The sequence below is a fragment of the Perognathus longimembris genome, chromosome 22 (genome assembly GCF_023159225.1).
Source record: "Perognathus longimembris pacificus isolate PPM17 chromosome 22, ASM2315922v1, whole genome shotgun sequence".
NCBI classification, from domain to species: Eukaryota; Metazoa; Chordata; class Mammalia; order Rodentia; family Heteromyidae; genus Perognathus; species Perognathus longimembris.
Window position 1 is genome coordinate 19,944,611 of NC_063182.1, and position 24,842 is coordinate 19,969,452.

At 38.8% G+C, this 24,842-nt stretch overlaps 1 pseudogene; it reads right to left on the reverse strand.

The window, feature by feature from the left end:
* Positions 1-23,632, reverse strand: part of LOC125339940 — a 32,006-nt pseudogene extending 8,374 nt beyond the window's left edge.
* Between the last annotated feature and the right edge of the window lie 1,210 nt (positions 23,633-24,842).

Sequence of the window (24,842 nt, forward strand, 5' to 3'; positions counted from 1 at the left end):
TTACACTTTTTATAATTATCCAGTCTATAATATTTGTTGTAGCAGCATGAGTGGAGTAAGAAACTAGGTACATGAAAAAATACTGAGCCACATCTAGGTTTTTCAAGTCTTCTATTGGGGGAAAAAATATAAAAGACAACACAAGAAGGTTTTGCATTCTCTATATCAAGTGTTAAAGAAAAATACATCAATTTATAGCAACTTAACAAAAGAAATGTATTACCTATTAAAAAGCAACTTACCTCTGGCTCTAGTTTAAAATTAAGCCACTCATCAAGTTTCAAGGCAGCCAAGTTAGCAGTGGTTCGGTCCTCCATTTCACTGTCACTACTATCATTGGGAATGCCATCTGCTGTCCAAACATATATGGAAACAGAAAGTCACTTTTTTTTTTTAAATCAGTCATGTGGCTTAAACTCTGTCTAGGCCTAGACACTGTCCCTGAGCTCTTCAGCTAAAAGCTAGTGCTCTACCACTTGAGCAACAGCGTACTTCTGGTTTTCTGGTAGTTAACTGGAGATAAGAGTCTCACACTTTCCTGCCTGGGCTGGCTTTGAACTGTGATCCTCAGTTCTCAGCCTCCTGAGTACGTAGGATTACAGGCATGAGCCACCGGTGCTCAGCAGCGAGTCACTTTTACTATCATACATCTTAGTAAAATCAGTAAGTAGAATACTTTTATGTGCATAATTCTTCCTGACATTCTTGCAACTTACATCAGAAACTTTTTTTTTTTTTGCCAGTCCTGGGCCTTGGACTGAGAGCCCAGCACTGTCCTTGGCTTCTTTGTGCTCAAGGCTAGCACTCTGCAACTTGAGCCACAGCGCCACTTCTGGCCGTTTCCCATATATGTGGTACTGGGGAATTGAACCCAGGGCTTCATATATACAAGGCGAGCTCTCTACCACTAGGCCATATTCCCAGGACCTCAGAAACTTTCTTAAACATCTCATGAATTAGGTGCATCAATATTTTAAAGGAGAAAAATAAGATACACTTAAGACTACAATCTTTAATTGCAATACAAAAAAATAAAAATGCCAAGAACTTAAAAACTGAAGTATAATCCTTATTCGCTGAATGAAGCTCCAGAACTGTCACAATTAAAACAACAACAACAACAACTTGTAACCCTAGGAAAATATTAAGCAAATCAAAGCAGAAGACACAGGACAGAAATCAATGTTTCAGCATCCCACTCTCACGAGCTGCCTCCTCCATACTCCCTCTGACCCATCACTCCATTGAAACACCTCTTGTCCGGGCCATCCACCCACCCACTGCCTACGATACAGAGTTTTTCAAGTTTTTCAAAGCTATAGAAAAGATGACCACCCCAACACTAGGGCACTTGTTTCCTCTTCTCTAATTTACACATTGTCTTGAAGAAACCCACTCATGTTTTAAAATATTATTTACAACCTGATGGCCCCCAAATTTGTATGTTCTAGGCAGGCCTCTTCCATGAGCTCCTACAGCTTCAGATCTACATATGCATCTACCTTCTAAAACAAACTTCACTTAGGCTGTCTTAGGCAGTTCAGACTTTGCCTGCCCAGGCCTTGAATTTCCTCCTACCCAAATTATCCTTGCCTCCCTTTCCTTAACACCCATATTTAGTCCAGCAAATATGAGTTCCTCCCAAGTAATTCTCAATCTACTTCTTTTCACATTAGCTATTATCTTTCCTAAGTATATACAAGAGCCTCTACTCTTCTTTCTTGTGCCTTAAGAAATGTATCCACTCAACCAAAAAGATCTTGTTCAAGAAAAGCCACATCGGGGCTGGGGATATGGCCTAGTGGCAAGAGCGCTTGCCTTGTATACATGAAGCCCTGGGCTCAATTCCCCAGCACCACATATATAGAAAACGGCCAGAAGTGGCGCTGTGGCTCAAGTGGCAGAGTGCTAGCCTTGAGCAAAAGGAAGCCAGGGACAGTGCTCAGGCCTTGACTCCAAGCCCCAGGAATGGCCAAAAAAAAAAAAAAAAGAAGAAAAGCCACATCATGACCTTGCTCCCTTACTAAAAATCCTTTAATGGCTTATCCTGCACTATGGTCTACAAATCTATCCCTTCCTTTCAAGCTGTCTCACTACCCACTACCACTGATCCCGTGCCCCAGTCACGCCTTTCTGCCAGTTCCAAGATCATTCACTTCCTAGGGTAGACTTTGGAGATGGTCCTCCTGTATATAGAGAACATTTCTGCCTTATCACAGGGCTGGCTTCACCTACTCTAAGTCTCATCTCCTTAGAGTAACTTGGTTAGGCCTTCTTTATAAAGTAGGTTACCCCTAAGGCAGTCCTCTTTATTTTCTTGATAGTACCATGAAGACTGTCTACTTACTGTCTACTGCCTCAATTGTGTAAAATCCTGATGCCAAAGTATCTTTTCTGTTACGGTTTCAATATTTACCACAATAGCTGATATTTACTGAGTCTCTAAATAGCAAAATTGGAAATCACCAAAACACCCAGCTGTAACAGAATGCTTAAATAAATTTTGCTAAATAATGACATAACATTTCATATATAAATACATAATTATGCTAAATGTGAGAATCTTTTGCAAGCCATTAACATGAAATAATACTCTGGTAGAGGAACAAAGAATCTAAAAGAATGAGAAAATAAATTAAAATATGTAAATGAGTAAAGTTATTTTAAAGTATTTTAATTACCATTTATATTTAAGTGGAAAAAAACTTCCCATCTGTAAGAGTGACCAAAAGTGTAAAACACTGATGTTACGTTATCTCAGATATTAATTTCAGAATTTCAAGGACAGTGGTATATCTTAATAATCTACTTTAAAACTAAGCTACTAACTACAGAATTATTGTAATTTCACCTTTATTTCGTTGTTGTTATTTAGTTGATGTAAAATGGATCTTATGTCCTTCCTAACAAATTTACCTCTAAAAGATGAAGGTTGCTTGCCAGTCGAGCTGGTCCACAGAAAACGAATACAGTGACAGGCATCACTGCTGAACAACATCTAATATTAGCTATTCGATGGGCTCTAGTCATCTCATCATAAATAAGCCAATCTGTGGGCAGTGCCTGGATTGCTGCGGCCTGACCACTGGCTGGAGGTATCTATTAGGAAAATAAATGAAAACATTGATACTTGTTCTTATTACCTAATACACTAGAAATACTTTGCAGTCTCTTGATGTAACCAATAATATGTCATTAGTACCCACACAAAAACCAAAGTCATTACTGTTATAATTTTATAATTTTACCTCTTCTAATGCTTTAAGATTTAACAAAAGTTTTGTTCCTATGTTTCATTAAATGTATATAACTAATCAAGCTCTGGAAGCAGACAGATATTTGGAGTATATTTTTGTTGTTGTTGATCTTCAACTACCTAAACTGACTTCACATCAAGGCATTGAAAATGTTTTACCTTTTTATATTGAGGCTGACTGAGAACTGAAGTGGGATGAAATCGTACTTTTTTCTCCTTTGGCCCTGTCAGTACTACATTCTCTCTGTCCACATGGACTAAATTAGGATACATGCCTGCCACCAGTGCAGCCTTTACGACAGCCCAGTTCTCGGAGTTTGTGTTAACATCTCAAATGTCACCACCACCTCGTGCTCTAACAAAACCTAGAGTCCCAGAAAAAGAAACAAACAAAAGTGTGTACTTTTCATGAAACAAAAGTATAGTTCACACAGGTTTAATGATACACCAATTCTTTAATTGAGTCTGTTCTGTAAAGTCTAAAATATATAATAAAGAAAACAAGATCTAGATCTGCTCAGACATTAGATAAAGTACCATATTTATTAGCAGTTTAAGAAACTTTTTCAAATGTATATATATTTTTTTGAGACAGGGTCTCACTTTGCAGTGGAGACTGGCCTTGAACTCATGATCCTCCTAGCTCAGCCTCTTGAATACTAGGATCACAGGTATGCTCTCCCACATCCAACCCCAAAGTGCTCTATCAGCTGCTATCCGAAATATACTAAGTTTACCATGAGAAACCCAAACAATTCTTCTGACTGGTGTTAATGTTTTATGACACATTAATTCTGGAGGTGAAGTCAAGAAAATAAACATATGCTCACTTGAATTTCAAAATTTTTTCATATTTCCCAATATTTGAGACAACTTTAAATTCTGATCCTTTTGCTCTATTATTTTGTAGTTCAGCTAACCTATGAATCCGGGCTCTCATGTTTTTTCTCTTGGCTACCACTTTATTATATTATGTTACTAGGGGGTGGGAAGAAATAAAAGAAGCGATTCTAAAATGAAACAATAACATTAAAACCCTCTTGCACAAAAGAATCAACAACCTTCAAATAATTAGTATTTGTTTCGGGGTTCAAAACATATTTTAAAGAACACCACTCCTCCTATCAATCTACTTAAAATTTTACAATATTCCTTCCAGAGTTAAAGTAACTATTAACTGACAAAAGAATATAACTAAAGTGATCTTTATCAACAAATAACTGAAAATTGCTAAGAGTATAGATTCTGTTCACAAATCTCTCTACTTCATCTTCTGCAATATCCATTTTTTCATCAAGTGAAAGTTGAGGTCATGTGGAAGTCTATAAATCAGCTCATAAACAGTATTATAAAGAAACAGAAAGTCATATGACAAGTTACAAGTTGGGTACTATAGTTAAGAGTCCTTGGGAAGGAACTGTACCTGATGCTCTAAGTTGACCGAGCAGCTGTGTTCTCATTACTATAATTATTTCCATAGTGGCTTGTGACAGAAAGTTCTTTTCACAGAAGGCTCGCTCCCACCCATCACTCCATGCTTTCTGCCATGCCTACAAAACCAGAATAATACACCAATCACTTTCTGATCAAGAAACAAGCTGAGGGGGCTGGGGATATAGCCTAGTGGCAAGAGTGCCTGCCTCGGATACACGAGGCCCTAGGTTCGATTCCCCAGCACCACATATACAGAAAACGGCCAGAAGCGGCGCTATGGCTCAAGTGGCAGAGTGCTAGCCTTGAGCGGGAAGAAGCCAGGGACAGTGCTCAGGCCCTGAGTCCAAGGCCCAGGACTGGCCAAAAAAAACGAAAACAAAAACAAAAAGAAAGAAACAAGCTGAGTCACTCAAATTCAATTCTGACCCTAACAAATCAACAAGTCAGAGACTTTATGATCAAATAAAATTTACCATTAGATAATATATATTCAAATATATTCAAATTCTGGGTCTGTAAAATCCCAAGGAAAACTTAGTATCAGTAACCTAAAGGTCCACCTTTGTAAAGCAACACCATCTCAGATATTTAAGGTGATTCAATGCCACGTAAATGTGGGAAATTTTCAACACAATTAATAACAATGAGTCATCCACTACTCAATAGTATAAAAGAACTCACAATTACTTTTAAAAGTTATGTATGTGCTGGAAATAGCCTATATACTTGGGGAGTACTTTTTCCATAAACAAAGAAGAAAAATTTAAAACTATACAGGCCCAGAAGACATTCAAGAGAATTTAAAGAAGATGTCCATTTATTCAAGATATAGCACTTCCTAACCATATACCTGAATTTCTAAAATTAAATTGTATTTCCCCTCCTTAAAGGACCACTTTCCATATCTTTTCCTCATGTCTTAATGTTATCGTTAAAAATTCTTAAGTGATCTCTAGATCCTTTTTGCTTTATAACATTAAATTCTTAACCAGGCACCAGTGGCTCACGCCTATAATCCTAGCTCCTGAGCTGAGGATCCAGCTTAGGCAGAAAAGTCCATGAGACTCTTATCTCCATTAAATTACTCAGAAAAGGCCAGACTTGGCGCTGTGGCTCAAGTGGTAAAGCACTAGACTTGAGCACTAAGAGGTTCAGGAATAGCGCCCAGGCCTTGAGTTCAAGCCCCAGAACCAGCAAAAAAATAAATAAAATAAATAGTAATAATTACAAGTATAAATATAAACATACATGGGTATAAATAAAACACATACATTCCTATAAGAAGAAAATGAGGAAGAAGTAAAGTAGAAAAAACTGATAATTTTAACATACTAACAGCATGCAGGCATTTTTTTCCTAAACTACTAATAAAATGTCACTTCATAAAGAAAGCAAACTTAATGGAAGTACCATCTCTATTTGTTTACTTCTTAAGGTTGACATTGCAACACTGGCCTAGAAGACTGTTCACCAGCACCTGCAGGAGGAGCAGGTGTGTTCACCTGCACCTGCAGGAAGAAGAAGCAGTGAAGTATCTGGAATGCTCTGAGAAGGGCCATGTGGTCACTGAAGGTGCCCGCAGTGAAGCGCTTCCGGCAGAGCATGGCTGCACGCTTTTGAGAGGCCTGCGTTGGCAGAACAAAAGGGTCCCGGTACGCTAGTGTGCAGGTAATTGTAAGGATGGGGTCCAGACACTTCAGAACAAGGGCACACAGGACCATTTTGCCAAGATGGGGTTCCACTGGCAAGTCAGCCAAATGATACCCAAGTTCCGTCAGATCTTCCCAGGAATCCATGGCATCTATTGTCTAATAAGGAAGATATTTTGATATGACCAAAAGCGTGTTTAGCTTTAAAAAAGAAAATCTAAGAAAGCAATAACTGTGCTACCACATATCACAAAAATACAGCAGCTCCTTCAAATATATGTGTAAATGCAAACATTATACCTGCTATTTTACCTACTATTAATTACAAAAGTACTGTTTAAAGTACATGATCAACTAAGGATTTTTTTTTAAAGATATATTTTCATTTGGCTTAAATTTGCAAGTAAAACCGAGTCAGGTGAACAAAGTTATAAAGACACCAACCTTAAGCATCTGTACTGCATTTCTTACAATTAAAGCTGGTGGAGGTTCAGGGGCTTTCATCAGGAAATCAGCAATGGTGCAATTCACTGGGGCTAACAGCTTGGTGTGTAAACAAAGTTCCTATAAATTAAAGCAGCAAATAATTAAATTAAAATGAACAGTATGCTGGCTTTTATTTTTAAAGAAATCATGAGTTCCTAAAGACTGACCAGTATGTCTCGGTTAGAAAGCACGTAGAGCCAACACTCTCTTTGGGTGCAATGTAGACTCATTCTTTGCCTTGGGTAAGCATCTTCAGTCAGCTCATACCAAAACGACCACTGCCTCCTCTGGCCATCTCCTCATGCAGTCCTTACACACAACACCCAGAGTCACTACCCAAAGGTCATTTCCCCTTTCCCCTTTACACTTACTGCACTCTAGAACCTTTTATCCAGCCAACAAATATTTAAGTGCTTTCTAGGTGCAAGGTGCTAAGAAGCAAGTTGGCAAAAAATAGGATGACAAATGCCTGTCCTGTGGAGTTACTTTTGTCACATCAAAAACAAACCTAGACAACTAATTATTTACCAGTCACAACTAGTTAAGTGCTACAAAAGGATACAAGAAACCAACCAGATAAAATGAGACTTAACAAGCTCAGGAAAAAACAGAATTCAGGGAAGGCCATGATATTTTAAGAGGTGAAGAATAAGTAGTTACCATAAAAGCAAGGGAAAGAAATTAAGAGACAGAGATACCACACGTGTTAAGGCACTGAGGTAGAAGAAAACAAGATGTACTCAAGAAACTAAAGCTACTCATTTTTATCTTTATGAGACAAGAGGGGAAGCAAGAAATAAAGCTGCATACACAGAAAACAGCGGGTAATTTAGGCTCCTGTTAAGAATTTTCAGCTCTATCTCAGGAGGAATAAAAAAAAAAAATCTCACAAAGGAAGTGGCAAATCCTGTTAGGTACATGGATACCAAAACCATGATTTTGTGTCTCTTTAAAGATGAGGAAGCAAGCAGCTAGCCTAATACAGTAAAGAATTAAATTCATGAAATTCTGGTAGCCTCTCTTGGAAACTACATAGTGGATGACTCTTCCACAAAGTAAGAAAACGTCAAGAAAAACAATAAGGACTAGACATCTAAGTGAACGGTGTTCCAGAACTTCTGAAATAATAGTGCCATTAGTTTGGTACTACTTTAGGTCTGGGAACTTAAATAATCTGGTTTCCCCTTCACTGAACATTTTCAAGGTCAACACTCACAGCTAAGATTCTTTAACATGCTAAATTACAAAATAACACTAATGAAGTATCCCATAACTTAAATGACTGCCAGTAACTTTTAAAACCTGAAGGCCTATTAACCTTACCTGCATAGGAAAAGAATTTTGTTATAGCTATATCTACCTTCTATAATATGTAATTTACCATCCTGCTCTATAAACTACCATTTCTGGAAGTCTACTTGGCAGAAGGTGAAATGCTCTTTCTCTTCCCTCATACCTCCCCACCCCACTCACACACAAAGTCTTTTAGAATTAAATAAGTTTCTACCTGTAATGGCATTCTCAAAAGTTCTGGAGTCTGAAATTCCAACATATTCTGAAGTCGTAGTCTACTAAACAGACGGAAACAAATTCCAGGTCTACATCGCCCGGCTCTTAAAAATAAAATACAAAATTAAAATTCAAACAAGGAATAGGAATATAATAATAAACTAGAATGGTAATATCAGTTAGGAGAAAAAAGAATGAATCAGGATCAAAACATGTGAGTTTGACTCCTTAGCATCTACAAATGCTTTTCCTTGTCTTGGACTCATTTCATTTACTGGAATTCAAAAACATTACCTTCCTGATACACCTTCTAGTGTTATGGTAAAAACTGAAAGAAGTATCACATCCTTGAAAGCAAATCAATATCAAAGCATGAATACATGTTTGACAACTTAAATTCAGTCAGTTTTTCTAAGCTGTACTATGTTCAAGCACTGTAGTAGAGTTAAGCAAATTATACAGAATTGCCATTTATTCCATCCTCACAGAGACCCATGTTATTTGGGAGGACTTTGAATGTTGATGTTTCCCTGAGATTACACTTCAGCCTTCTGCTACCATCCCTCTGGGGTGACTTTCCTCTCCACCTTGGTTCAGTTTCCATCCATCCTAGAGGGTCATTTCCCAATTTCCCTGATTGTAGGCTCATACTTTAGAAGCCTTAGACAGGAGTACTTGTGACTTTCCAGTCAGCTCAAACTCAAGTAGAAGTTACTTCTTCCCAACATAAACACTTGCACTTTCCCCATCTCACAACAGTGCCGACCACCCTCAATTGTCTAAGACAGAAAGCTGGGTAACATCCTTGATTCTACTCTACTCCCTCAGATATACAATTGATCCCCAATATCACACCTTAATACTTCTTAAATCATTCACTTTATTCTACCACTGCCGTAACAATCCATGATACCTTCATCTCTCCCTTTTATGAATTAAAGTATTAATGTTTGTCTTATACGTCTAGCTTCCACATGAGTGAAAACATACAATATTTTGTTGTGGGGGATTGGTTTGTCTCAATATATCCTCCAACTGCATGCATTTCCTACAAATGATATGATTTCATTTACCTTTATTGCTCTGTGATACACCATAGAGTGTGCATGTGTGTGCATGTACTCACGCACATGCACACACATACTCCACATCTTCTTTACCCATTCATCTGTTGTTGGGCTGATTGTAAATGTTGGGCTATTGTGAGCAGAGCTGCAATAAACATAGATATTCAAATATCTTTCTGGTAAATTGCCTTACTCTTCTTTGGATATATGCCCAATCGTGGTATAGCAGGGTCATAAGGTAAATCTATTTTTAGTTTTTTTATTGAACCTCTACATTGGTTTCATAGTAACTGCACTATTTTACATTCAAAGTGACAGTATATAAGGGCTCCTTTTTCTCTCCATCCTTGCCAGCATTTGTTGTTGTTCTTTTTTTTTCTTGTTGGCCATTCCTGGAGCTTGGACTCAGGGCCTGAGCACTGTCCCTGGCTTCTTTTTGCTCAAGGCTAGCACTCTGCCACTTGAGCCACAGTGCCACTTCTGGCCATTTTCTGTATATGTGGTGCTGGGGAATTGAACCCAGGGCCTCATGTATACCAGGCCATATCCACTAGACCATATCCCCAGCCCTGTTCTTCCTTTTTTAAATTTCTCTGATTTTTTTTCCAGATAGAATCTTAGAATGGTTTTGATTTACATTTCCTTTATGGCTAAAGATGTTGAACATTTTTTCATATATCTATTAGCCATTTGCATTTCTGCTTGTAAGAATTGCCTGTTTGGTTCACTTGCCCACTTATTAATAACTATACTGTTTGTTCTTTTGCTGTTTTATTTTTAGAGTTCTTTATATATTCATCTTTTATCTATTGAACAGCTGACAATACACTGGCTAATTATTACTGAGATAGCCTCTTGCTTCCTAGCCAGGTGGGAACCCAGGTGGGTAACCTTTTTCTCACTTCCTGACACAGCTGTGCTCTACCACACTCAACTTATTCCACTGAAATGGAGGCTCACATACTTTTCTGCCTTGGCTGGCCTTGAACTGAAATCTTCCCAATCTCAGTCTCCTAAGTAGGTGTGAGGCACTAGCACCTGGGTCTTCATTTGATTTTAGAAATTAGCTCATGTCCTATATTCCAAATGTTTTACAGTTTTTGTTTCTGTTTCAGTTTCTTACATCTTAGTGAGGGTTATACTACATACTTTCAAATCTTAACATGAACTTTTCTTTTGAAAAGGTTTAAAATGGCTTGCTTTGCAGAGAGAACATAAAAATTAAGACTAAAGTGAAGCTAAGCTTTTATAGGAGTCACACACAATACCTATGCCGTGCATATAAAATGTTTCTACCTTGCAGGCGACTTATGACTGCATGTGAAGCATGACTTACCTGCCTTTCCACTGAATAGCACTAGCTTTGGAAATCCACACCATTTTTAACATTGTTACAAAGTTCAATGCATCAAAGGATTTCTGTAATATTTAGATAATTTTTGTTAAAATACAAAGGTATTAAAGAAGAAAGAGCAAGAAATTTTATCAACATTATAACATGCTAAGTTTAAAGTACTGTCTTAATTAAAATAATTAGAAAATAATATTGGTTTTTGAAAAATTCAGATCTTTCTAGTTATATATATTGTTTTTTTGGTGGTAGTAAGACTGGGGTTTGGGCTGGGAAAATGGCCTAGTGGCAAGAGTGCTTGCCTCGCATAGAAGAAGCCCTGGGTTCGATTCCCCAGCACCACATATACAGAAAACAGCCAGAAGTGGCACTGTGGCTAAAGGCAGAGTGCTTGCCTTGAGCAAAAAAGAAGCCAGGGGCAGTGCTCAGGCCCTGAGTCCAAGGGGCCCAAGACTGGCAAAAAAAAAAAAAGACTGGGGTTTGACCCAGGGTCTCATCCTAGGCAGGCAATCTACCATTAAGCCATGTTTCCAGTCCATTTTTTATACTGGTTACTTTTGAGACAGGGTGTGGTTTTCTGCCCAGTTACATGCCTGACCTCCAATCCAGTCAGGCTTCCCACTAGAGATTTCATTTGTCAGTCTTATATGTGAAGTAGCTTTGACACTACTATATTTTTAAGCCATGATTTGGTAAACAAGTAATGCCTAAAGGAATTAACTTCTAAAGTATTATAAAGCACACTTACACTAGCTTTCAATAATTTTTAGAGCAATAATATCTGAACTCTACCTGACTACTTTACTGATAGTATTCTCTACTGTTCTATTACAGAAGAAAACAAAACTTAGCCCTCTTTTACAATATTCATCTATGATGACTATATTGAAATCTTATAATAAAACTTTATTGTCTCTAAGATATTACTAATAATTACACTGACATTAATTTTTCACATTCGAATGATTTATATCCCTGAAACAACTTGCATTTCAAAGCCTAAATAATGTCTCCTCCCTTGAAAGCTCAATTATCTCTATCAATTTTATTCTGTCAGCAAATGAATCTACTATGTAGTTACTAGGCATTCAAAGACTAAAAGGGATATTTTAGGTTTTGAGAAGTTCCTTGTTATCCAAAGGCTACTGTAGTGTCAATGCAGCAACACACAGGAGGTGAAAGAATGGAGGCAACTTGTTCTACAAATGGAGATAGTAAGTCTGATTAAACTGCTAGCTATAGTTTGTTAACCCTGGCTTATGTGGGTTGCCAATGCTGTTTTTATCACTGCCTATTCTTCTGAACTGAATATCATTTGAACACCTACTGTGCATGAAGCAATGGAGATATAACAATGCCCATAGGTAAAAGGAAAACCAAAAATATGCTATGAAAATGATACTCAGTGACAAAGTTTTGACAACTACACAAATATTTCACTTACTTTCTAGTACTTAGTGAGAAGCTAAAACTTATTTGTTGAGATAAACAGCTCGTATATACTGATTTAATGTAGAATACTTTAGTTAAGTCAATATGCTACTATGTTATAGTCACCCAGAAGTAAAATTTTCCACTGAGATCCATTTTCATTATAGGAGTATTTGTTAGACTCAAACTCCATCTTCTTCATTTAAGTAATTGAACAATTTATCCAGACCCACCTCTTTCACTTTGCCTGAATCAATAACAAAGACAACATCATTGACTGTGATGCTGGTTTCAGCAATGTTGGTGGAAAGGATCTGCAATAGAAAATTACTTTATGATTAATATGAAAATGGAATGTGACTAATAAAAATAGAAAAAAAAGATTTTATGAAGCTTACTATTTTTCGAACACCTGCAGGTGGGTTTTTTAATACCTTCTTTTGATCAGATGTTTTCATATTTGAATGAAGCATAAAGACTTGATATCTATTGACAATTGGAAGAGAAAATGTACTACAGTTCAAGTCTGTTATTTGAAGCAATAAGTATAAAGCTTAGATTTTACCTATGTGTATTGTCAGCAAACCGCTTGTCATCAAACAGGATGCGATCCCTGAGACCAACTATTTCATCATATCCGGGCAGAAAAATTAGGACCGCACCTTGGAGAAGCATATTTTTTATTATGATTAAATCTTATGAAGTGAACAGCAATTGAAAGAACTAATTGCATAGAATTACTTCAAGTGTTTTCAAACACTGATAAACTGTCATGAATGACAATAATTCAATGTACTGTTTTCAATGCAATTATAGAAAATTTTGTACAGTCCAACACTAATGTCCAAACAAAGACACTCCCAGTTGGATCCAGTTCTTGGGAGACAGAACTTACTTACCAGCATCACAACTATGACAGATGTTGTATAGAAGATGCATGATCAAATCCAAGTCTACCTTCTCATCATCAAAACTGTGATGGTAAGCTTTCAGGAGCTCTCTGTCTTCTGCACTGAGGTCATTTCCATTTGTTTGGACCAGAGAACTTTCATCTAGATTGCCAAACTCCAATGAAGCACTAAAAAAGAAAGAAAGAAGAAAAGAAAGGAAGGAAGGGAGAGAGGGAAGGAGGGAGGGAGGGAGGGAGGGAAGGAGGGAGGGAGAGAGGGAAGGAGGGAGGGAGGGAGGGAGGGAGGGTGGGAGGGAGGGAGGGACGGAGGGAGGGAGGGAGAGAGGGAGTCCGTATTTTAAAAAAATTTTTTTTTGTCAGTTGTGGGCCTTGAACTTAGGATCTGGGTAGATGCTGGTCCTGAGCCTCTTTGTACTCAAGGCTAGTGAGGCTAGTGCTCTACCACTCGAGCCATAGCACCACTTCCAGTTTTTGAGTGGTTTATTGGAGATAAAAGTCTCCAAGAGACCTTTCTGCCTGGGCTTGTTTCAAAAAGCAGTCCTCAGATCTCAGCCTCCTGAATAGCTAGGATTACAGGTGTGAGCCAGCAGTGCCTGACACAACTCAGTATTTTTGACACAGACTAATAACTTTTATAGGCAACGCTTCTCTTTATGTCTTTCAAATATACAATGCATCTAAGGAGGGTAAATAATATAATATGCTGTAATATGATTTACATTTTAGTTTCAAAGATATTCTTCATGTAAAATTCAGCAATACGTGCTTTTAGAAAATTGCAATCTGGGGCTGGGGATATGGCCTAGTGGCAAGAGTGCCTGCCTCATTTACATGAGGCCCTGGGTTCGATTCCCCAGCACCACATATACAGAAAATGGCCAGAAGTGGCGCTGTGGCTCAAGTGGCAGAGTGCTAGCCTTGAGCAAAAAGAAGCCAGGGACAGTGCTCAGGCCTTGAGTCCAAGCCCCAGGACTGGAAAAAAAAAAAAGAAAGAAAGAAAATTGCAATCTGTAGATACTTCTCCAAAGGAAAAATAATACTTACCTATATGCACAGGGAAAGGTAGTTAACATCTGTCATCAGTTGAGAACCACAATACTCCTTTCTAGACATTTGCATGGCCACAGTCAAAAGGCCAAATAATGAAGAAAGAGAGGGGTAGGGAGAGAGAGGAAGAGGAAAGGGAAAGGGAAAATGATCTAAAGGCAGAAGACAGAGAGCTGTGAAAGTGAAAGCAGAATGCTCCTTTAACAGCCTACTGGTTTTATTTCATGAAGGCAATATTTTTTTACTATAGTTTTAAAAAGTTTATTCTGGTCACTGATGCTTAGTTTTATCCAAGTTCCAGTCCAAGGTATACTGCTGCTACTGTCACATGTTTCATTTGCTTGATGTATAGGTGCCTCTCAGGTGTCTTAGTGACCAATCCTTAATAGTTTGTTCATTTGCCAGTAAAGCACCCAAAACTTCCAAGTACACAGGTAAGGACTGTTGAGTTATCCAACTTACAGGTAGTCATTTCATTGATAGGATGCCAAGCATCCTGTAAGTCTTACCACTTTTGCTGCACTTTGATCTATTTGTCAGGACAGAATTCTTAAGTTTTCTGCTCAAGAACATGAACCTCAAATGAGGAAAAGGTGATAGTGGATGGAATGGAAAAGGAGTGAATGGTATTTCAACTTTCAGACTGCAGATACTCACTTAAAACTCCTTTGCTGTTTGATACCTCTCCCTACTTTCCTACTGTACCTGATAATCCCAAGTCCAAAGCCTGTGTGGCTTCATTTTTAATACACCTCCCTTCTCCCACCTAGGCCTGGGGAGGAATGTCATCTGACAGCAGTGAAGTGGGGGATTTGGAGCTCTTCATTTTCCTCAGAACTTTAACCAACTCTACTGATCTTTTTAATCCTTCTTTTAGTGCTTCATCTGAAGTATCTTAGAATAAGTAGCTAAGGAGTTCTCAAACTAAAATGGATTTTTGTTTCTTACTGGCACCATCAGCGTTCCAGTTCTGCTAGTCCTGCTCACTGACTGCCCATCTACTAATCATGTAAACATCCCTTGCTTCCAACAGTTGCAAAACTTCCTCCATCTGTCAGTTTACAGCTTGTATTTTTATCCATCATCATTGTTAGTGAGGTTAGAGGAAACACAGATACAAATACATATAAATACAGGGGCTATATTTACCATGCTTAAATGGAAATTACCCTCCTGATTTTTCACAATAAAATAAAAAATAAAACCAGTCTCTATAATCTTGGCTACACAGGTAGTTGAGATCTGAGGATCACAGTTCAAAGCCATCCTAGTCAAGAAAGTCTATGAGACTCTTATCTCCAATTAATGAGCAAAAAGCCAGAACTAGAGGCATGGCTCAAGTAGTAGACCACCACAAACAAAAAAGCTGAGATTGAGAAGGCCCTAAGTTCAAGTCCTAGTACTGGCACAAACAAAAACACGAACAAACACACACACACACACACACACACACACACACACACAATGACATAATAGAACTTATAAACTAAGAAAAACAGAGAAATGACTTACTTAGAAAAAAAATCACTGGATATGCCTGTCAGTAGACTACATTTATGCATTCTATGATTTACATGGCTAAGATTTCTTTTTCTTTTCTCTCCTCCCCCTCCTTCTTTTGTGTCGGTTGTGGGGCTTGAACTGTGGGCCTGGCTGCTGTCTCTGAGCTCTTCAACTCAAGTCTAGCATTCTACCACTTGAGCCACAGTGCCACTTCTGGTTTTCTTAATTGGAGATAAGAATCTCACAGACTTCTCTGCCCAGGCTGGCTCTGAACAGTGACCCTCAGTTCTCAGCCTCCTGAGTAGCTAGGATTACAGGCGTGAGCCACTGGCGCCAACTCAGTTTTCTTTTAAAGAAAATAAATTCACAATAGTATAAGAAGTTTTACCTGTAAGATTCTAGAAGATCCACAATTTCAGTCTGTCCAAAGTGTTTAGCCCAATCTAAAGCCATCCTGTCAAAGTTCAAAGACATTAAACTGAAAAATAATTTTCTCAAAATTATGAATAATCTCTCAAAACTATTTACTCACTTAAGTAGAGATGTACCAACAATTACTACGTGATACTTTTCTATATAAAGACAGACTCTGCAAAGATAAAGAATGGGTGCATTCCAGACTTACCAGCCATTTGATGCTTTGCTATGAACATTGGCTCCCATACTAATTAAGTGCTCTACTTGACTTGTAAAGCCTCGTCCTGCAGCGACCATCAGGGCTGTTGCACTGGTTTCACTATGTCTATAATCAACTATAGGAAGGAAAAGATAAACTGGTAAAGATCCCAATTATTTTAACCTATTTAATTTTTTAAAGAATGTAATGTAGAATTAGCTGTCAGCATTAAACTGAGACTTGCCTCATTTTACACAGAAGTAAATAATCCTTGTGTCATATCATCCAAGCGAATCTGTTACTAAGAAGCCATTGTAAAAACAGGATGGAGTAAGCCAGGTACCAGTAGCTCACACCTGTAATCCTTGTGACTCAGGAAGCTGAGAATTGAGGACCAAGGTTCAAAGCCATACAGGCCATAAAGTCCATGAGACGCCTATCACCAAGTAACCATCTTTAGAAAAGCCAGTAGGCAATAGATGAGCCTCAAGCACTAGCCTTGAGCCCAAAAGCCCAGGTACAATGCCCAGGCTCTGAGTTCAAGCTCCAGAACTGGCACCAAAAAAAAAAAAAAGATGGAGTTAAAGATGGTCTTTGGAAGGCTGGAGAAGGAGCAATGATTGTTAATTACCTAAAGTTCATCAATGTAATTAAAACAGACAAGAAAACTTATAGTGTGTCTGACTTTAAATATCTGAACTTTCAAATAAGATTGCTAAAGTCTTCTAAGTCAAGAATTTAAATGGAAAAAAAAAGAAATCCAAAAGACAGATGAGCATGTACATGCATTTTAAAATATGAAATATGACCCTTCAAAATTAAGGTTATTTTTCAAAAAAAATAATAAGCTCTTAAAAAAAGAAGAGCAGGGGCTGGGAATATGGCCTAGTGGCAAGAGTGCTTGCCTTGTATACATGAAGCCCTGGATTCTATTCCTCAGCACCACATATATAGAAAATGGCCAGAAAATAGTGCTGTGGCTCAAGTGGCAGAGTGCTAGCCTTGAGCAAAAAAGAAGCCAGGGACAGTGCTCAGGCCCTGAGTCCAAGGCTCAGGAATGCAAGAAGAAGAGGAAGAGGAAGAGGAAGAGGAAGAGGAAGAGGAAGAAGAAGAAGAAGAAGAAGAAGAAGAAGAAGAAGAAGAAGAAGAAGAAGAAGAAGAAGAAGCGGCGCAGCAGCAGTTTGAGATCTGAAAATAGCAGTTCAAGTTTAGCCTGGGCAGGAAAGTCCAATTAACAACTAGAAAGCCAGAAGTGGTGCTGTGGCTAAAACTAGTAGAGCACTAGCCTTGAGTGAAAGAGCTTAGGTACAGCACCCAGGCCCTGAGTTCAAGGCCCATGACCAACAACAAAAATAAATAAATAAATACAATACAATAAAAGTAGACCAATAGGAGCCAAAACACATTTACACAGACCACCACGTGCCAAAGGATCCTCATTTACTTATGAAGAGGTTTGTCAGACTAGAGGCTATATCAGATAATATCTCAACCACAATATCCCAATGTCAACGAACAACCTCTTAACTCATACCATAATGCCTAGTCAACAACCATTCCATCAAATTTTAAAACCGAGTCTGCAATGTAATAAGCAATTGCAATTTTTTGAAGTTGTTAAAGAGAAATAGTGAGAAAAAGAAAATTCTAACAATAAGACAACATTTTAAGGGAATAAAGGGAATACCTATATTTAAAATAATCCAAAACAGCAAGTACTTGAAGGGGACACTTTAATAACATCATGTTTAAGAAAAAGAACTAGGCTTTCTAGACATACAATGAGTCAGTAGGACAATGTGACTGGCAAAGAGATAATACCCATAGACTGAATTAATACAAGCAAAATAACACTCAGACCAATAGGCTAAGATGGTCACTAAGAGATTATACTCAGAACTGGACCTCTGCTTTTTAAAACAGTCAAAGAAGGCGGAATAGAGCAGAAAGAGACTGGACAGGAAGTCATATAGAGAAAGAACACCTGAAATAATAAGTAAGGACAGCTCAGAAAACAAATCTTCATATGTTTGTATCCTTGAAAGTCTACTTGGCACAAATGCATAAGAAACCTCTTCATTATCACACCAGTCTCCTAGGAGATTAACAAGGCAACTTCTGAGCATGGCTGTGAGGATGCTTCCAGAGATGACTGACAGGTGGGACAACAACTGATTGGGAAACATGTACCCCAAATGTGGGCAGCACCCTGAATGTGGGCAGCACTGTCCATAGAACGGGTATCCAGATAGGTAAGTCTGAAAAAAGAGGATGATGGCAGTGAAAGTAAAAAGCAGTCATATATAGGATCCTTTAGAGGGAAAAGTCAACAAGATTTGCTAATGGATTCTACAAAGTCCAGACAGATTTTATGCCTAGTGCCATAGTAACTAGATGAATGGCAGTCCCTGTTCACTTTAAGGGAAATAGGAAGGAAAGAATAGGCTGGGAAGGAGGTAGGAAGGTGATGAGTGAATCAAAAAGTGTTTGGGCCAGGCTCAAGTTACTCAGGTGGCTGAGATCTGAGGATCAAGGTTTGAAGCCAGCTGAAGCAATAAAGTCCATGAGACATTCTTATCTCCAGTTACCCACCAAAAAGTCAGAAGTGGAACTATAGCTCAAGAGTGCCAGCCTTGAAAAAACAGGATATTCTGCCAAGTGAACCAACAAATTGTATCCAGAGAAATGCAAAGAACATAAGTATGAATTTTCAGAAGTAGCAGAAAATGTTTCAAAAAGAAATGATTGATAATTATTACAATAATGCTGAGAAGCTTGGATGAATAAAGTATTTATCATCTCAACTCCAGTACTGATTTTCTATGATCTTTCATTCTGCCTTTTTGCCTAGAAGGCTACCAAGTTCTGAAATTCACCCTGGTTATTAATATCCACCATCATCAACTAAGAAAATGAGGATAAGTCATTAGTTTTTGGGTTTTGTTTTTTTTGCCAGTCCTGGGCCTTGGACTCAGGGCCTGAGCACTGTCCCTGGCTTCTTTTTGCTCAAGGCTAGCACTCTGCCACTTGAGCCACAGCGCCACTTCTGGCTATTTTCTATATATGTGGTGCTGGGGAATCGAACCCAGGGCTTCATGTATACAAGGCAAACACTCTTGCCACTAGGCCGTATCCCCAGGCCGAGGATAAGTCATTAGTGAAAGCACATTACAGGACCCAATGTACATACGTGTGAATTAGAACTTGAGCTCATAAAATTAACTAAAGCTTTCATTTACTCAATGAATAATCCTGAGCAAAAAGTATGACCAAATTATTTTTTCCCCAGTACTGGAAATGGAATTGAGGACCTCATTCTCGCTAGGGAGGCTCTCTTCCATCTGAGACATCCTCTAAATTCCTTTGCTTTTACTTTGTTTTTCAGATAGAGTTTCATCCTAATTATCCTGTGCTGATCTTGGACCATGATACTTCTAAATGTAACCCCTAATAGCAGGGACTACAAGCCTGTGCTACCATGACAAGCTTGTTTTAGAAATGAGATCTCAAATAACTTTTCCCTGAGTTGGCCTTGAACCTCCTATCTCTACTTCCCAATTAGCTGAGATTACAGGTTCAAACTACAATGCCCAGCCAGATACCCATTGTTTTCTTCCTTTGACATAATAAATCTCATTGTAAACCTAAAAAAATATTTCCCAAGGGATAGGGTAGGGGTATCAGATCATATAATATATATAGACCTACATATAGATATATAGATATAAAATACTTGTATTTATGTGTATGTGTGTATACAATACAGTACAAAGGTATTTTTTGGTAAATAACTGTAATGTATGTAAAGACCTCATGAAACTATACTGGCAACACTAAGTTAACAAATTTAAAATAAGTAGTCCAGAAACAAATTACTAACTGTAAATAAAAACTTACATTAAACTATATTTCTACCATAAATGCCAGCAAGAACAATAAAAAAAATCCAGGAAACTTACCATTAACATTTTCAGTTAAAATAAGGTGGAAGACCTGAGCAAAGGCATCAATATCTTTATGTAGCCATATGTCGGAAAGACAAGAGTCCATTTCCTTTATTAACCATGGTTCAAGACAATTCACATCTTTTTCTGTCTTTTAAAAAGAAAAAAATAACAAGATTATGAATTACCAAACTGCTTGAAAAGAATGAAAAATGACCACAAGAAGCCATATGGCATATGGTGCCACATGGCACTGTGTTAGTATATGTGTTGTACGGTATTACTGAATGGCATTACAGCAATAGTTACATTTCGTCTAACAGACATTACCATTCACAACACTGCATCTTGTTCTTACACTTACCTTTTATCTGAGCACAAGCTTGAAAACCAAGAGCTACATTCTAGTCTCAACATCAATTAACAGACCATGCTTCTGACAAGCTATTGCTAGATGTACCTACAGACTAGTGGTTTCCTCTTCTAGATACATCAAAAGCAGCATCCATCACCTAAGTTCATACTGATACCATGTCTCACTCAAAAACACCAGAATCTCTGCTAGTAGGGGCCAGACTCTTTGGGGCTTGAAAGCCTCCTCAGATGGTACAAGGTGAGCCAGGCCTAAGAACCACTAGTTTATGTGGTCACAGTACTCATCATACTCAAATGCACTTTCCCTATACTGAAAAACAATTTTCAAGCATTCTTTTTTTGGGGGAAACAGGGGTAGGACAGTACTGGTATTTGAACTGAAGACTCTGTTCTTGCTGGGCAGGCACTTTACAGCTTGGCCTCTACCCCATCCCTTGTCACTCTGGTTATTTTTGAAGTAGGTCTTAGGTTTTTCCTGGAGTTGGCCTGGACACTATCTTCTTATTGAAGCTTCTCATGGCACCTGGGGTGATAGGCACACACCACAACGCCCTTGAGGTGGGGCCTTGAGAACTTGCTGCTTGTGCTGGCTCCAAAACTACACTTTCTGCTTTTTGCCTCTCAAACAGCCTTGATCACAGACACGAACTACTAGTTATAATTAATTTGTATGCATTAGAACTTTAAACACTAGTATAAAACTGTAAGCATCTCTATATTATACACTTTCTCACGCTCACAAACAATTCTTCATTAAGAACAAAGTTTGGAACCAGAGTGTACATAACTTAGGAGTAGAGTGCTTACAAGTTCCTTTCAATGTCCAGCCAACAAAATAACAATAAGAAAAGGTTGTTTTGAAAAATATGTTGTAGTCTAAGATAAACTAAGAGCATTACTTTTCAGTTACAAAGTAAAAAAAAATTATCAGCTCATAAGGTATTTGTTAACATATAATTTTCACTCAAAATATCATCATGAGGTCAGTTAAGTTCTCACCAACTGACTAAAGACAGCATCACCACCATCGTCCAGGACATCATACTCTTCATTCACGCTGGGAATGATTCTCTGCCTCTGAGACTCAGGTTTGAATGTATTCTCTTGAGCTGAGTACCATTCTGTGAGTGTGGTTTGTTGTTTCTCTTCTAAATTGAGTGCCAAAGAAGAAATTAAGATTAGTTCTTTACTTCATTAAAATGTATTCCTCTGTTTAAAAAATTTAAGTGATGGGGCTGGGACTGTGGCCTAGTGGTAGGGTGCTTGCCTTGCATACATGAAGCCTTGGGTTCGATTCCTCAGCACCACCTAAACAGAAAAAGTTATGTGGCGTTGTGGCTCAAGTGGTAGAGTGCTGGCCTTGAGCAAAAAAGAAGCTCAGGGACAGTGCTCAGGCCCTGAGTCCAAGCCCCAGGACTGGCAAAAAAAAAAAATAAGTGATAGGATCACTTAAATATGATGTAAAAGTTGGTCTTACTCTTTTTCCTTACTTTTTTAGGCTATGTTGAGGGGGCTAGGAGTGTAGTTCAAATAGTAGAATGCTTGCCTAAGAAGCACAATGCCTTGAGCTCAAACCCCAGTGCTCTCAAAAACATCAAACTAAAATATATATATATATGTGTGTGTGCATATATATATATATATATATATATATGCACACACACATATAAAATGACTATTTCAATAAGGTTGTTATAATGAACCTCATGGAACTGCCTAAAAACATATATTTTTTGTTAACTGGTTTACTTCTAATTAGTAAATGCAGAATTAAGAGTACTTTTCTCTGTATTATATACCACATTTAAATCAATGACTTATTGTCATGCATTGTTTCAGAAAACTATTAATGTGAGTTGCTTGATATACACTGTAAATATTTCAAAAGTTTCAAGATCTACAAGTTTCACAATTTCCAAATAGCCAATTCTATACTTCCCAGTAAAGTGAGCACTGCTCATCCCTTGGAAATAGTGAAGAATCCAAAGAAGCTAAGACAGCTGTCCAACGTGATAAAGCAGAGGAATCAAAGCCTGAAGCCAAGTCCAATGACAAAGGAAAGAGCTATAGTATAAGTCATTATAACCATCATTTTAACAGGCAAATAGTGTTAAAAAGTACCAATGCAATCCCATAACAATATCAAGAGTTGGGAAAATGTGCCATTTTTATAAAGGTAAGCCCATTATTGCTTACATTATTATGTTTTTTTTAACTCAGAGCCTCACACTTGCTAGGCAGGAGGTCTGCCACTTACGTCCTACCACCATTCCCTTTTTCTCTCATTATTTTTCCAATAAGGTCTCAAGTATATGCCCAGGAGTTACACCACAATTCCTCCTTTCTTTATTTTTCGAGTAAGGACTCCAGTGTATGCCCAGGACAGCCTGGCCTGTGACCCTCCCCCACTGACACTTCCCATGCTGCTGGCATGTTAGGTGTGCACCACCAGCCTCCTGATGCCAATCTTAACTCTCCCTGCCCACTTCCCACGGCCACCTACAAGTGGGGCTTCCTTAAACCCAAGTGGAGACTGGATTCACACATTCCATCTCGTCAATTCTGGGATCCATTTTCAATCTCTCCACAGAGATTACAACTTGTGGACACAAACCAGGGCAGAGGTACAGGGTACAGAGTTTAACACAGTTTTATACAGTCATACACCAGAGAAAAACGCTTTCAAGTATCCTTTTATGTTTCCGTAACATAAAACTTAAGTATTTCTAAGGGCTGGGAATATGGCCTAGTGGTAAAGTGCTTGCCTTCCATACATGAAGGCCTGGGTTCAATTCCTCAGCACCACATATATAGAAAAAGCCAGAAATGGCGCTATGGCTCAAGTGGTAGAGTGCTAGCCTTGAGCAAAATGAAGCCATTTTTTGACAGTAATTTCTTTTATATTTTTTTAATAAAAAGCTTACCTCGCTGTTTTTCTTTCTTGTACTTTAACATTTCTTTGTTGGTATATCCAGTAGTTCTTAAAATATCTTCCAGAAACATTTCTTTGACCTCAAATGGTCTTCCCTGTACTAAACAAATTTTAAAATCCATTCAATTTGTATTTTACAAATAATCAATCTACAAAATATGAGAATCCCAACTTTAGTGAACTAAGTATAATATCCAAAAGCAATTTAAAAGTTCAAGTGACTCTCATGATATGGTCCTTCACACACAATTCATTTCTAGACGCCTATCTATAAGAGACAACTATGTTTCTATATTGGCAATGTTTACATGTTTGTTTTTCCCTGTGTTTATCATCTACTTATCCTGTGTCTGTCATCACATCAGGCAGAAGGGTCATAAACGTCAAGTAGAAAGTTCCACCTCTGTTGGGGTCCATCTTTCTCCCCTGGATGGAAGGGGCCTGAGGCACCTCCCCCAGCTGGGGAATGCGGCCCTTCCATCCTCTCTACATTGGAATCCGGAGAAACCGGTTGGGCAAATAGACCCCCGACTTAGCTGGCAGCCAGCCTGGCGCCTACCAGCCCCGCCCTGGTTTGGCGCGCTCAGAGTGACGTAGCCCCTTGGAGGTCAAGTGACCAGCCCCTTGGGACTCAGGTGACAGCCGCTTAGCCTATGGGAATCCTGGCCAACCCCTTCCCTCTGAATCATCTCCCCTTGTCCTTCTCTCAATAAAGTTAGTTCGCTCTCAGAAGCTTACTCCGTGGTCTATGTACGCTAGCTCCCAGAGAAGGATAGCGGCCACATTGCCACGTGGGTCGCGCGCACGCCAGGCCGGAGTCACCCCTACGTCTCACCCTGACAGACCTGCAGGCTGAGGGTTAGGGGAGAGGACGATACGAGGGTAATAAGAGAGAAAGGAATAAGCATCTGAGCCGGAGCAGAGAAAGCAGCCCCTACATAGTGGCGCCCAGCGTGGGTTGCACGAATCCACGCGAGAAAGCCCGGCTCCCGACCGGCCCTGACGAAAACAGGTTGGAAATCCTGAGAGGCGCGATCCTCCCACCCCAGGTAAGAGGATGGGACAAGTCCAGGGTCGGCGAAACAATTCGCCTCTTAAGATCCTAAAGTTCACCCTCCAAAACGCGGGGATTAACATCTCAGAGCCCTGCGCTATACGAATTTGGGAGGAATTGACCCACAGGGTCCCGTGGCTAACTGGAGCCAACCCACTCTCATGGGAAACTTGGGACCGACTAGAGCGGGAATTACAAGCGACAAAATGTGGAGGAGAACCCCCACTGCGAGCCATTAAGACTCTCAAGGCTTGCCTCTCTTGGGACCCTGGCGGGGA